The sequence below is a fragment of the Diadema antillarum genome, unplaced genomic scaffold (genome assembly GCF_040938485.1).
Source record: "Diadema antillarum isolate AM-2024a unplaced genomic scaffold, OU_Dant_1.0 seq00001794_RagTag, whole genome shotgun sequence".
In the NCBI taxonomy this organism is placed as follows: Eukaryota; Metazoa; Echinodermata; class Echinoidea; order Diadematoida; family Diadematidae; genus Diadema; species Diadema antillarum.
Window position 1 is genome coordinate 927,214 of NW_027272472.1, and position 14,184 is coordinate 941,397.

Here is a 14,184-nt window from a genome sequence, read left to right on the forward strand (position 1 = left end):
AAGCTCCTTAATATGCTCAGTTGCAAGCATTGAGTCTCTTCTTTATTGCTTGTGTGTATGTTGCATTACACATTTCTGGGCAATAATATGGATACACTACAAATCAAACTAAAAATTGATCATTTAAGGTAATCTAAACCTTGCCCACCCCCCCCCCCCCCAACATTTTTGTATGTGAGTTGGTATGCTGCTGAAAATAACAGAGTCAGTTGCATTACTCAAATGTATTCAATAAATAATAAGTATGGGTACAATATTGCTGCACAGACATAGATGTTACCATGGCAACGAGCTTTCAGCACCTCTTAAAAAATATATCTCGCACAGCTTTAGATAACAAACACCAAGTGTGGCAAACTCATTTCCAAATCGCTTACAAACTGGAGAATTTTAATTGGCAAGGCTTTTTCTCGAACTGTCAGGCCATACCAATACATAATGTACTGTTAAAATGGCAATTCACTTTCTGCGACTCTTAAAAAAAATTGTCATGCACAACCCTTCATCAAGTTCAACAAGAGTAACGAATTCGATTTGACTCTCTTAAAGACAGACAAAGTTCCATCTGATTTGGGGACCAGCCTGATTTTGGGCAATAATGTACTGTCACCATGGCGACAAACTTCCTCTATTCTAAAAACAAAAAAATTGTTTAATACAACTTTTTGTATCATAGTCACTATTCTGAATCGCCTAAAAACTGGAAAAGAATTTCCTTCTGCAAGGCGTTTTCCTGATTTGGGGCCTCATAACGCACTGTTTACATTATGGCAATGCACTTTCCAGAACTTTTGAAAAATGTATCTTGGGTAGCTCTGCACAATGATATTGAATTTTTCATGTGTGGCAATTTTCTTGTGAACAGATTGAAAACTGGAGAAGTAGACTAAACTGCAAACCTCATACTTGATTTTGGGGGCATAATGTGCTGTTACCATGGCAATGCATTTTCCGCGACAGTTAAAAAAAAAAAAAGTAATTTGTACAACTCTACACTGAGCTCAACATGTGTGCCAAATTTCTTTTAAATCACTTCAAAAGTTGAGTACTATGATGTACAACAATTCCAACAGACCGACCGATTGCCCGACAACACACTGATCCCTGGAATACTACAATGTACCTTCAAACTTTGTTTGGTAGGGTATAAAGAACATATATCACTTACAACTAAATAATCTAGGGTTTAGACATATCTTACAAAGTAACTATGGGGCACTCTTTAAATTTCATTTAGCCTTACCTCTGCAGTGTCAGATACATACACAATTATAACGGTCAGTTAAAATGATGCAACTTTCCTCAGATTTTAAATAGCCAACTGAGCATTATAAAAAAAGATACCATTCTTTTCCGTATTTTTCCAGCTACCAAGTTTGTTGATTGATGTTGTATTCTTTCTTCTTCTTCTTCTTCTTTTTCGGGGGGGGGGGGGGGGGGAGGGGGGGGGGAAGGAGAGAGACAGTGGTCATGGGATAGGCACTCATACACTTGTATACCGTATTGAAAAGAAAAATTTGAGAATAAACAAACTCTAACCCTGTTTTACATTACAGAAGGGGGGGGGGGAAGAACTGTAATGGGTGTACTCTTTAAATCTTAAGTACTGTACCTCATACAATTGTATGCCATGATGCATTTCAAGGGAGTTTAATTTTCGCAAATTTCATGAGTTGAGTGCTTATAGTGCATTCAACAACATATATATCAATAATATTGACTCTGATCCTGACCTGAACGCGATGTACTGTACATGCAAACATGTACATGTACTGGCACTCAGTACTATCAAAGAGGTGCGTGATTACAGTTTATAGTAGCCCTAAAAATCACTGTTAAAGAGTTATGATTGTACATCATTTTAACATAAAAGAAACAAACAGGAAAGGAATATCGAGTTTGATGTTTGCCCTACTTTCAGAGCAATATCATGCCCTATGAATGAAGCCCAAATGTAAACCAAGTTTTCATTGCCTGCAGAAACACACAAGGACAGTACATGATGTGCACAAATGAAAACTGACTCGCTGTGAGTTTGCAGTTTAATAAATATGCTGGTATGCCAGATACCTACTGTAACCAGGCTCTGATGAATCGTAAATAGAGCCACTTATTCTATTCCACAGTATTCACAGATGATTAATAAGGGCAAATGCAAAAAAAGAAAAAAAAATCAAAATATTGTTTCAATCTAGGCGTACATGTACAGTGTCGTATGCATGCAACAATCAGAAGAAAAAAAAAAAGAAGAAAACTCATCCGTTTCATCTATGAAAGTGATTACCAAAACTTGAATTCCAAAGATGTTCAAAATTAATTTTCCTGTTTCATCTCATTTGAACTGCTTGTAACTCATATCATTCTATTTCACTTATTTTCAATTTCTTTGATTATTGTTTGACACAAGGAAATATTTGGAAATCATGAACAATAATTCTTTTTCAAAATATCTGGATTTGACAGAACAGAACAGAGAGGCATTTAAAGACAATTGTACAAAATCATAGATGTATATCAGATAAAATTTTCATCTAAAATACAAATGGAAAACACACAGATATACAGAAATACACACATCAAGTTTTGCAGAAACCAATGGGACAATTGGGGTCCATTTTCAAAGCAAATTTCAGGGCAAAAACTTCATTTGGCATTACCAAACAAATTCATAAACCTGCAGACTTTCTGGCTTATGCAGCGAGGATCGTCCTACCCTCTCACCCCCCCCACCCCCCTCCCGTCTCTTTCATCTTATTGATATGATAAAGTGTGATACTCAAAGGACACATAACCTTCCAACTTTTTATTTAGACTGATGAATAGTGCAAATTTGAATGTTATATCAATTTGCCAATCACAGCCATCTAATTATTAGGACACATTTCTTCAAAAGGCATACATTTTCTGCTTTAGTACAATATACAGCACATCCCTTCAACTCAGAACCATAAACTGTAAAGCAAGTAAGTATTCGCAGCATGAAATATTTGAAAATTGGAGCCTACGGCGGCATGAAAATGTTGCAAATTGTCAATGGCATTCAATGCAAATAAATAGTGCAAACAAGAACTTTTGCATGCATCTTAATTTTGCGAATCTTGGCTTTTGCAAAAATTCATGACATTTCTGGGTTTACTGTATTCATGTGGAAGATAGATTCTACACAGAAAAAACAAACAGTTAAAGTCAATACCTATTTTGTACAGTTGCAAGTACAGGCAAATAACTGCATCCTGCTCATGATAAATGTAGTATTATTTTGGCATCAAGCATTTAATCTCTGAGATGTGAACAAGCTTGTGTTGTCCACACCTGTTGTCAGTGGAATGAATCCAGGTACCATCTTGCAATATGAATATCACAAGAAAACAAAATGTCCGACCTTTGGGCAAAGTGCATATTTACTTTCGTCGAGGCCCTGCCAGGACGTGTGAAGAAGCAACTTACTCTGCATTTTTTAGATAAATTTAGTTCTGAACACTTCAGTTTGTGCAACGTGTCAGAGAAGAAGTAAACTAGAATAATAGAATAAGATAAGACTGATATTCTATCACCCTTTCTAAGAGGAGAAAGTATGAAAATGAGGTGTCAAATGCTCATAAAAGTAGTTCCAGCAATGAAAGTAAAATATGAGTGTGTTTATGTCTTGGAAAGTTTCGATGTCCAGTATATCGCCGATTTTCATAAATCTATATTTTGCATCTGGCAAACATGCCATCAAAATAAAAAGGAAAAAAAAATGAAGACAGAAAGGCAATTAGGATGCATTAATACACTAACATCTTTCTACCAGACTACTGGAGAACTACATAGCATAGTGATGACCTTAACAAGGACACGGGTGTGTAACGATCAGCTCAGTGATGACATTGGGATTCTATTCACTACTCACTGCATTCTACGTCAGACTCTGGGCTCTTTTTTTTTCAGTCTGATCATGATTTCTTGAATACAAGGGAGGAAATTTGCTTCAATAGTTTCTCATTCGTTATCACAAATGCGTTTCCTTGGCAGTATCTAGCCTAATAAACACAAGAACTTGTGCCCAATCCCTACATCCTGCACATCATGTATAAAGCACTTTGCTCATTAAACACTCATGTACATGTACTACAGTTGCCCATATCAACAGCAAATTTTTATGAAGCATATCTCCCACATAAAATATCTAGAGTTCATCATATTTGTCATTTAGTTCCATTGAATTATCTCAAAACTTGTGGGAATAGAAAGCATTTTAAAGTCATATTGTCTCTTGTTGCGTGCAGTGTAAGCATCCAAAAATAATGCCTCTGGCACCCTTCGGGCGGAGGCATAAAAAGCTTTTCACCTACAAATCTGTTAATTTTAAGGACAAAATCATAGATAAATTTTGTACAGACACTGCACTGAATGTAGCTCCTTTATTTTTGGCAAGTGACTTCTGGTGCAAGCTTGTATTTTCCACACATGTGCCCAACAACGCAAGAAAGGAAAACTGAATTACTATTTTACAGTTAATAGCACAGTGTTTCTGTCTGACCACTGACTGGACTTTGAAGCATTCTCACTCTAGGTGCATGTATCTTAAAGTGACCAACTGGTCATTTCTAGCCATGAAGGGATAGTTTATAGACTGATGCCTATATAGAAAAAAGAAAAACAAGGAAAAGTAGAAATCACGCGGTGCGTAATATATGTCCCCGCCGGAAGTAGCATTTAGTGACAAAATGTACAATATAGGTAAAAAGATCAAGGTCAAAGGTCAAAGAAGTCAAAGGTCAAAATTCTATGTAGAAGTTTTGAAGCCCTCACATAGTGCCATCATATAAAGCAAACGGAATCGAAATCGGGTTAGAAATGGCGAAGGAGTAGCATTTGGTAGCAAAATGTACAATACAGGTCAAAAATCAAGGTCAAAGGTCAAAGAAGTCAAAGGTCAAAATTCTGTGTAGAAGTTTTGAAGCCCTCATCTAGTGCCATCATATAAAGCAAACGGAATCAAAATCGGGTTAGAAATGGCGAAGGAGTAGCATTTTGTAGGCAATGTACAATATAGGTCAAAAATCAAGGTCAAAGGTCAAAGAAGTCAAAGGTCAAAATTCTGTGTAGAAGTTTTGAAGCCCTCACCTAGTGCCATCATATAAAGCAAACGGAATCAAAATCGGGTTAGAAATGGCGAAGAAGTAGCATTTTGAAGCAAAATGTACAATATAGGTCAAAGGTCAAGGTCAAAGGTCACAACTGAAATTCTGTACAGAAGTTTCAAAGCTCCCATGTAATGCTATCATATAAAGCAAACAGAATCAAAATCGGGTTAGAAATGGCGAAGGAGTAGCATTTTGAACATTTTGATCACACACGGACGCACGGACGGACAGACGGACACACGGACACACGGACACACAGACACACACACGTACGGAGCCCGTTTCATAGTCCCCTGCTCGAACTCGTTCGGCGGGGACAAAAAATCACTGCTTTACACTGTATTAAAACAATATGCATAATCATGTAACATCTCATGTAAAAAGCATTGTGGCCTAGGGAATTCAGCAGCTCCATGACATTTTGAGTTTGTTTGTTTGTCTCTTTGTTTGTTTCATTTTCCATCTGACAAGATGGCTAGACAGCCCATATTCAGCTGCACTGGCCAGTCTTCCATGGGGTCCAGTTGCTTGTGAGGCAGACTACTTCACCAGCATATGCACCCTGTACTTTGCAAGGAATGGATGAAGTTGGATCATTTAAAGGTCCTGTTTACCTTTGGCAACAGTGATTTAAAAAAATGTTCAAGATATCACATTTGATGCATACATGTATGTGTAGGTCTGTTGTATCACAAAACATCCTACCATATAACATTTTCACAATAAAACCTACATTGTATATTATAAGGAGATACTGTATCTGTATTTTTCTCATTAAACCATAACTGTAGACGGTTTAGTCTGAACACATTTTTAATATGACTATTGTTCACATTTTGTGTATGAAACAATACTTAACATCGATTATACGGATTCAAATTTTTACTGTGACTGTTTCTATCCCAAGATCACATTTTAGAACTATTATGAAATACTAATGCTGGGTTTTTGTTTCATCTGCAAATGGTAAATTATGCCTTTAAGAGCGGGGTTGTGACTCTCTCACACACAGGACCTCCATTTGATGTCCATCCGAGGGGCAGTATTTTACCTCTACTATTCACGGGACGGCATGATAACACACAACATTGCTGGGTACGTCTCACTTTGGTTTGAACCTGCACCCGAACCAGCGCCCAAACTCAAACCCGAGCCATTTGATTGAAAAACAGATATACTACCGGCTGAGCCATCTCACAACCCTGTTATTGGAGTGTTATTGGACAAAAGTCAAGAGTGATATGACCACAGGAAGACAGAATTGAAGTCAACTATTACACTTTAGTATCGGGCAATTCAACATAGCCGCTGTTCTATTGTAATACTATCCACTTCACCGAACCTCTCGATTTTTTTCTATTTTCACACATGTATGGTAACAAATTTCTCTTGTTTTTCTTCACCTCAATATTTCCAAGTCTAAACTCAAGACAAAATTCAGCACATTTCCAAATTTCATGACAATCGCATTTTACAATCTTTTATTTTGTCATTTTTGTCACAACTCATATGAAAAAGATGTGATATGTGTATGATACCCAAGCTTCTTGGAATGACCCATAGAAAGGATCATATAAAGTGGAATTCATACTGATCCGAATTAACATGATACAAATCTTGAGTTTTGCATCACAAACCAAATCTCAAGATTTTGCCTGTCTATGTACATAAAAATCCCAATAAACTCAGCATCGCGACACGAATCCCAAGAAATCTTGCAATCATTCTGGAATTGTCGCCATAATTTGAAAAATAGTGTGGTAATTCACACCGCACCAAGCGTGTGAACACTGGAGCAAAAAATCTTGAGATTTTTAATCCCGTCATTCAAAACACACTTGATTGAACACAAGGGCAAGGGTCACCGTATTGGCTGATTTCGCGCATATGCAGTTCGGTCGAAAAATTATCACAATCACCAATTACACGGATATTTCTGTCTGTCTGAACAGGTGCATAAAATCTTGATATTTCGATCGCGATTGTCATCTTGTTATTTTGTCTGTGTGCATGCCACTATTTGGGATGCCTTGGAATCAAATATTTGTGTATTATTGCATACTGATGAAAACTGCTACATTGGCCTTTCACTGGTATTTCTAGAGTACTGTACAATGTAAAATGCAAAAGTTTGAATAACCATGGACATTACTCACAGTAAAAAAAAAAAAAACCCACAGTACAAAACTTTTACATCACTTCAAATGCATTCAGAATGTTTCAGAATCAGGCAAACTGCATTGTTTATTTAACATCTATAACTCTAGAACAGCACTGGCTCAAAGTTGGAACAGGATCAAAATCCTGTTCAATGCAACTTCATGGTTGTCAGTATCATCAACCTGAAGATTACCATTCGCTTTGGTCTCAATTCCATTTCATCATGAAAAACAGGTCTGTCTGCTGATATATTGCAGCTCTAGAATAATTTTTATGGAGGTCAAATTTTGTGCTTGAACAGCCAGAACACCACATTCCCATTCTATGTAACCATACTCCTGATAAACAGCCATTTAATCCTCTGCAGCATCCAGTACGCATGGTTTGATTCACCTAATGTCACATGTTCATGGATAATGTAACTTGATGACTTCTTCATCTGAGACAAAAGGGGGAAAAAAAAAAGTGTACAATGCCAGCTAGATTGGGAAGGCACTCCAGCAATCTAACACTAAGTAGGACATGCCAACATAGTTGTAAATGACAATTCATGAGGAAATTGACGATCGAATTTCTAGCCACATTTGGCATTATCATAACGTTCAATGTCTTTTCGACGTCCGTATTCTGGACTGACCTTGAGCCGTTGAAAACGCCTTACAATCTTATCTCAAGTCAAGAGCAGTGTGCTGAATTTTGATTTCTATTTAACCTGAGCCATCACCTCCTTGCCAAAAAAAGAAAAAAAAAAAAGAAATGCTGCGAATCAATCTCATTTTCAAAAGATAGTGTCCTGTTTAACTATACTGTAGAAAGTGAGTGAAATTGAATATCTTGTCAGTTTGTTAACTTTAACAGTTTTTTTCTCCTCAAAATCATCATACTGTAGGATGAATCGAAACGTGATACTTGATGGACACTTAACTGGTCAAGTCCCTAAAATTGTTTTTGCACAGCTTTTGTGGAAAAACAAACCCAGTGTGGAGATGAAATGTGAGGTATCATCACGGATCTGGCCATCAAGAAGATCCGAGTTCTTGCTGACCGTTTGCTATTTCAGTGTAAAGATACACACACATACACTGAGTGTTGCTTTTATTTTTCTTGTAAGTTTGTTGTTCTTCCCTTTCACTTCAGAGCACAGGCACCAGCGCTCAAGTACTCTTTACATGGACAAACATATTATTTGTTCAAACAAGTTGAAACTTGAATGTTTATTTAATGCCCCCTCCTGGCAGTACCAATGAGCAGACGAGAGCAAGAACCAGGGCCCTTGTTATTTTCATGCCTGCAACTGATAGCTACCCCCCCCCCCCCAACCTTCTCCTAATCTTAGTTAACATTTTTAACAGTTCATACCATATCCGCCTGAAAGAAATATGAAACAAGACCGGAAAGACCACAAAAGTCAATAATTCAAAGGGCTATTAAAATTTTTCCATCATTTAAAGGCGACTGAAAATTTAGTAGTGGTAAGGGTCATGTTTAACAGAGGTCATACACAATGTACACAGGTGTACATTTGTACAGTATTTCAGCACATACAAATTGTACTGGTAGAATAAATTGTATCAAGAACAATTGCACTTTTTTTTTTTTTCAATCATACGTTGTATGATTTCCTAGTTATGTGGAACCATACACTGTATGGAACTCAAAGTACAGATAAAATTAGGTAGTGAAGAATGATGTTCCAGTGAATCATCAAAATGTACCTTTTGACAATATACACACAATTTGTATTCTGTTCTGTAAAGATGGTAGTGTAATGTATACACTCGTATGCCAAATACTTGTGGGTTTCTACAGTATTTTTGCAAATTTCGCAAGTCGGGCGCTAAGACACACGAAAATATTAATTCTAATCCCGACATGAATGCATTTCTCCATTCAGTACCGGTACTGCATTTCACAATCGCAAATTTAACAACTCGCGAAATTGTCGGAAGTCCTGATTCGCAAAAATTTAGACTCCCTAAATACAAGTAATATGCCGTATTATAGTATTAGAAGCTCTGTAAAAGCTTGTATCATTGTTGACACACATGCACTCATGTTCTCAAAACACGCAAACGCATGCAAATGTCCACGTACGCAGCAAGGCTGGTGCTACCGCGCCGCGCCGGGCCACTGACCAAGCAGCCGCGGCAGCCTCTACTCATGCGGATGCATATGGCTCGATGAGGCGATACCGATAGACAGTATTCGATATAGCTGTGAGAAGATGGAGGCGAACAAAGGAAACGTGCACACACCAATGGTCTACGTGCGGCTACTATTTTCAGACATGCACCTTGTTTCACGGAGCAAACTTAGAGAAATAACAAAATAATAGTACTATTTGAGAGTAATGATTTTGATAATGATAATGCTGATGATGAAAATAATAGCAATAAAAATGATTTCATTGAATATAATTTCAGAGACTAAAATACTACATTAGGGAATCTACAGTACATGTAAAATGTACAGTGGATCGTTAGTATCTCAGAAGAGCTTTCTGGCCATACGCCCTGTATAATTGCTCTGTGATTGCTTAGGGGACGCGGGGCGGTAGGCTTACCTCTCATGCTAGCATGCTAGCATATGAACAACCGAGGAGCAGCCAAATCAAGAAGTGCATATACTCACTTGAAAGTTCAAAGTTAAAAGACACTGTCCGCATTGTAAGAATGTTACTTAAGGGCAAAGTCTGCTGATACTACAATTTGTAAGTCATGTAATCACTAACAGTATTGTAGAGGTCGCCCTCTATAGGTAGTGAGAAAAATCTTTGACTCAGAGAAACTAAAAGCATGTGAAGACATATCTCCAATCATAAAAATAATTTGTGTTTTGAAAAAAAAAAAAAGATATCCTACCCCAAAATTTGTAACATGCCTTTGTCGCATCATCAGGTGCTCACACTGTTCAAACTTTCTCACTAAAAACTGTTTCAATGATTCATTGATCGATTGCTCTAATATATTGTATATTATATGTACAAATAATATTTTAGTTCTCATTCAAACTATGTTTGCACTTTTCTTTTGATATCAACTTCTCCAACGTATAGGATTATTTCCTTTTCTTCATCTTTACTAGCCACACTCATTTGTCTTCACAGTGGTGAGGCAAATGTACATGGACTGTATCATGTACTGTACCTGGCCTGCTTATAAAAAGTTTGAATTTGCTATCCTTTGATAACACCACAGATCCTCTGAATCTGGTTTACTTTGTAGCTGTCTTTATCATGACATTGACTATATAAGGAACTTGATTTCAAATTCTTCAATAGTTTCACATGTTCTACAAGATATGACAGGCTTCTTTGCAGTTTCCTTTCTATTTTCTAGGTTATGACCTAAGGGATACTAATACGGGAGATCACAAATTAATCTCACAGCAGGAAAACATGTAGAGTGATATACACATCCGAACGTAGTACAGTTCCTCTAATAACTATGTTATACCACATTACAAATATGTGGGACTAAGCACAGATGGTAGGGGCTCCTTATGAAAAAGGTTTCAAAATTGATACATTAGAAATTGTATTGTACCGGTACCTTGATACACAAGTAACACCTCCTTGAATGAGCAAAATACTGACATAGTAGTCAGTACATAATCTACAATTACGTACATTGAGTATTTGCTGATAGTCAAGATCTCAATGCGAATTACACTGTACAGTAATGCTACTGTACTTAGATATTCCAAAGAACATGTTGCTGATTAAGAATGCGATTTAAGAATGCAATTTTCAAATTGCAATACATTTATAGTGATGAATACCCAATGAACTACTGTATGCTGCATCACATCCATGGCTGTAGTTTAAAATCCCATGCTCTGTATAAGTATACCTCACTACTGTTTACTTTAACATTGTAAATTTGCATTTTTATACTGTTGTATATCAAATATGATAAAACTATAAAATCTATTAAAGGAAGCTTCATCCCCTACCCTCTGTCCTGATACATGACCTGAATGAAAGCATCACCATGTTGACATATGAACACACTTGCAATAAAAGTTATATGATGAATTACACAAATGACTGAGAGGTATTGTCATCTAAATGATAACACTACATGTTATGTAATTCAAGCATGACATAAACCGACACCTGAAACAAAGCAGTCATGGACAAGTGACTGCACCCACTTTTGAAAAAAAAAAAACCAAAAAAAAAAAACCACACTTCTGGAAAGATTTTTCCCTTTTTTTTTTATTCATCACATTTTTGTGAGAAACAGACTACCTTTATTACAATCTGAAAGATCTGTGAGAGTCTATCACATACCCTGATGGAAAACAATGTGACAAGTGTAATGTGTATGAAAGGAAAGATAGCAATTAAGTGTCATTTTCTGTCAATTGGTAAACACACGACATGATGTGCAGTGTCATACCAAAGAAATGATGTCACATGACATAAACATGTTCTGTCTTATTTTCATGATTGCCACACATTAGTTGCATAATCTGTGGGTCTAAAAAAAAAAAAAAAAACTAAAAGAAAAATCACGAAATTCACGATTTTTTTCTACTGATCCGACCTGTCTATTGTTGGACCAGTATGTAGGCCTACCCAGTTTTTCAATTTTTTATTGGTCCATTCCTGAAAAGTTACTGGTCCGACAGTGATTTTTACTGGTCAGGGACCGTCGGACCAGTGCCAGTGTGCTGTGATGCCAAACCCTTGACTCAACTACCCCCCCCCCCCCCCCCCGAAAATATTTTGCAGCCTCTACATGGGTATATACAATGCACCACATGTACTGCCACTGACACTGCTTGCATTAGTTGCGAGATAACTTTTGAAATTACGATTGGTCACAAGTTATACTAAGAACTTTTTTCATGCGATAATCTTGCTTACAGTAACTTCAAAATTGTTGCTATCATTGCCCTTTACTTTCTTTGAGACTAGACTTCCGTTTTCAAAAAGGCATTAACTCTCTGGAACGTAGAACAAATTTCCCTTTGAAGTATCACTATAATAGTCACATGAGTCATAACATAGTAGTAGATGACGCATATTACATCAAGTTGCACTCAAGTGCATCAGCATCAAGGAAACAATAACGCACAAATACACAGGTCATGTCGTTGAGAAAAAAAAAAACTGAAATTATCTAAACTGTAACTTGTCAACAATCAAACCTGGGGCCCGTTTCATAAAACTTGTCATCAGTGACAAGTTGTCATAGATGTGACAAGCTATTGAAATCCTTGCATCTGATTGGCTGAGAGCAAATTTGTCATAGAAATGTGGCAGTTGTCACTGATAACAAGTTTTATCAAATGGGCCCCTGCTGATGAAATTCCTCTTAAATAGACGCTAACTACACTTAATTTGGATCTACGATGTGTAAGTTACAGATTAGACTACCCTAAAAGATTTTAGATGTAAATTTTACAGTATGCAGTTCCAGTATGCCCTGGTTTGTGAAATTGCTGTGTACAATAAGGCTGTCAAGTAGATAGACTCTAACGTTAGAGTGTATTCATGCATTGCATTGACAATGCCAGTTTAAATAATTGAAGTTCTATTGTGTATCGTTCAACAAACTTTATCCTCTTCTTCTTATTCTTCAAAATACTCCTCAACGTTCCATCTGGAACCAAACGAGGAGGAAGGGGGAGTGCGCGATGTTGCTAGCTGTTACTCGTTAGCTCTTGTCTTGAGTTGTAGCTTGAGTCTTCAGATACTTAACCATTAAGGGTCAAAAACTCAATCAACGACAATGTCACTGAGACTGATAAGTGATAAGGCCATCGTAAGGGAATGATCAATGCAGGTAGATCTTTACTTGTACAAATTGTACGTTAATATATGAATATAGCTCAGTAAATTTTACTCAGTGGATCAGGCAGTTTTCTACATGAGTAACAATGTACATTTTGGTAGGAGCAGCAGTGAGAAACCTCTCGACTCGAGTAGAGTTAGACTAAGTTCTAGATCGAAGAGATTTTTTACAGCTACACCGTCTCTGTTAATATACACCGTAGCCGTAGACGTCTAACATTAGTGACATTCATTTTTGCAGCTGGCTCGCAAATCCTTTAGAAATCCAATCACTTGTTTGTACATCATCATATTCAGCGATATACACAAAAAGTTAGCTTGGGGTTTGTTGGTCTATAATGATCTAGAAAATCTAAGAATACTCTAACGTTAATCATCTCAACCTTGAGGAGGGAAACACTCGCACTACTATGCCTTACCATCTAGAGAAAACAGGCTTCCATTCAGCTTCTTCTTGTTCAATTCAGGGCACCAGCTACAGTCTGCTCGTAGTGGTAAAAGGTACTTGGTTCACAAAATAGTGAATATTTACTGCAGCGTCTCGTTCCTTTTGCCTAGGATCTTTCGCTTGGTTGTCGAGCTCGAGCTACTGGCGTAGGTGAGCCCCCGATGCTTTACAACATAAAGATGAAACAGAATGTTGCCAGTAGATCTATATGCCGAAGCGTGTTGTTGATAAATGTTGTTTTCGCCGGTGAGGCGCGCGGTTTCTCTATTTTCGCACACGGTTTGGGATCCAATGTAATGTACTCTGCGCGCAGGCTCTCGACGGGAGACTAACCGCGTTGAAAGGAATCGAACACCCTCGTGTGCGTACTAGTAATAGCGCTCGCAGTAGAGCTGAGCTGAGGAGAGAAGGAGCCTCGTAAAAATATACGAGCCAAAACTATACTTCTGAAAACTCAATTCAAATTGATAAATATATATTATTTCAAGATAAGCACTTGAATATAAATAAATTACATCCAAAAATTATTATAAAACTAAGTTTAGGAGAAATAGATTTATATATTGAATATTTTTATTTACCAATAGTCCATCCTCGTGCATACCCAGCTAAATCAAGTTTCCAAGCAACGAACACCCGTCCGT

At 37.2% G+C, this 14,184-nt stretch overlaps 1 pseudogene; it reads right to left on the reverse strand.

Annotated features, from left to right (window-relative positions):
- LOC139712347 (uncharacterized) overlaps positions 1-13,771 on the reverse strand; it is a 149,080-nt pseudogene extending 135,309 nt beyond the window's left edge.
- Positions 13,772-14,184: the final 413 nt, after the last annotated feature.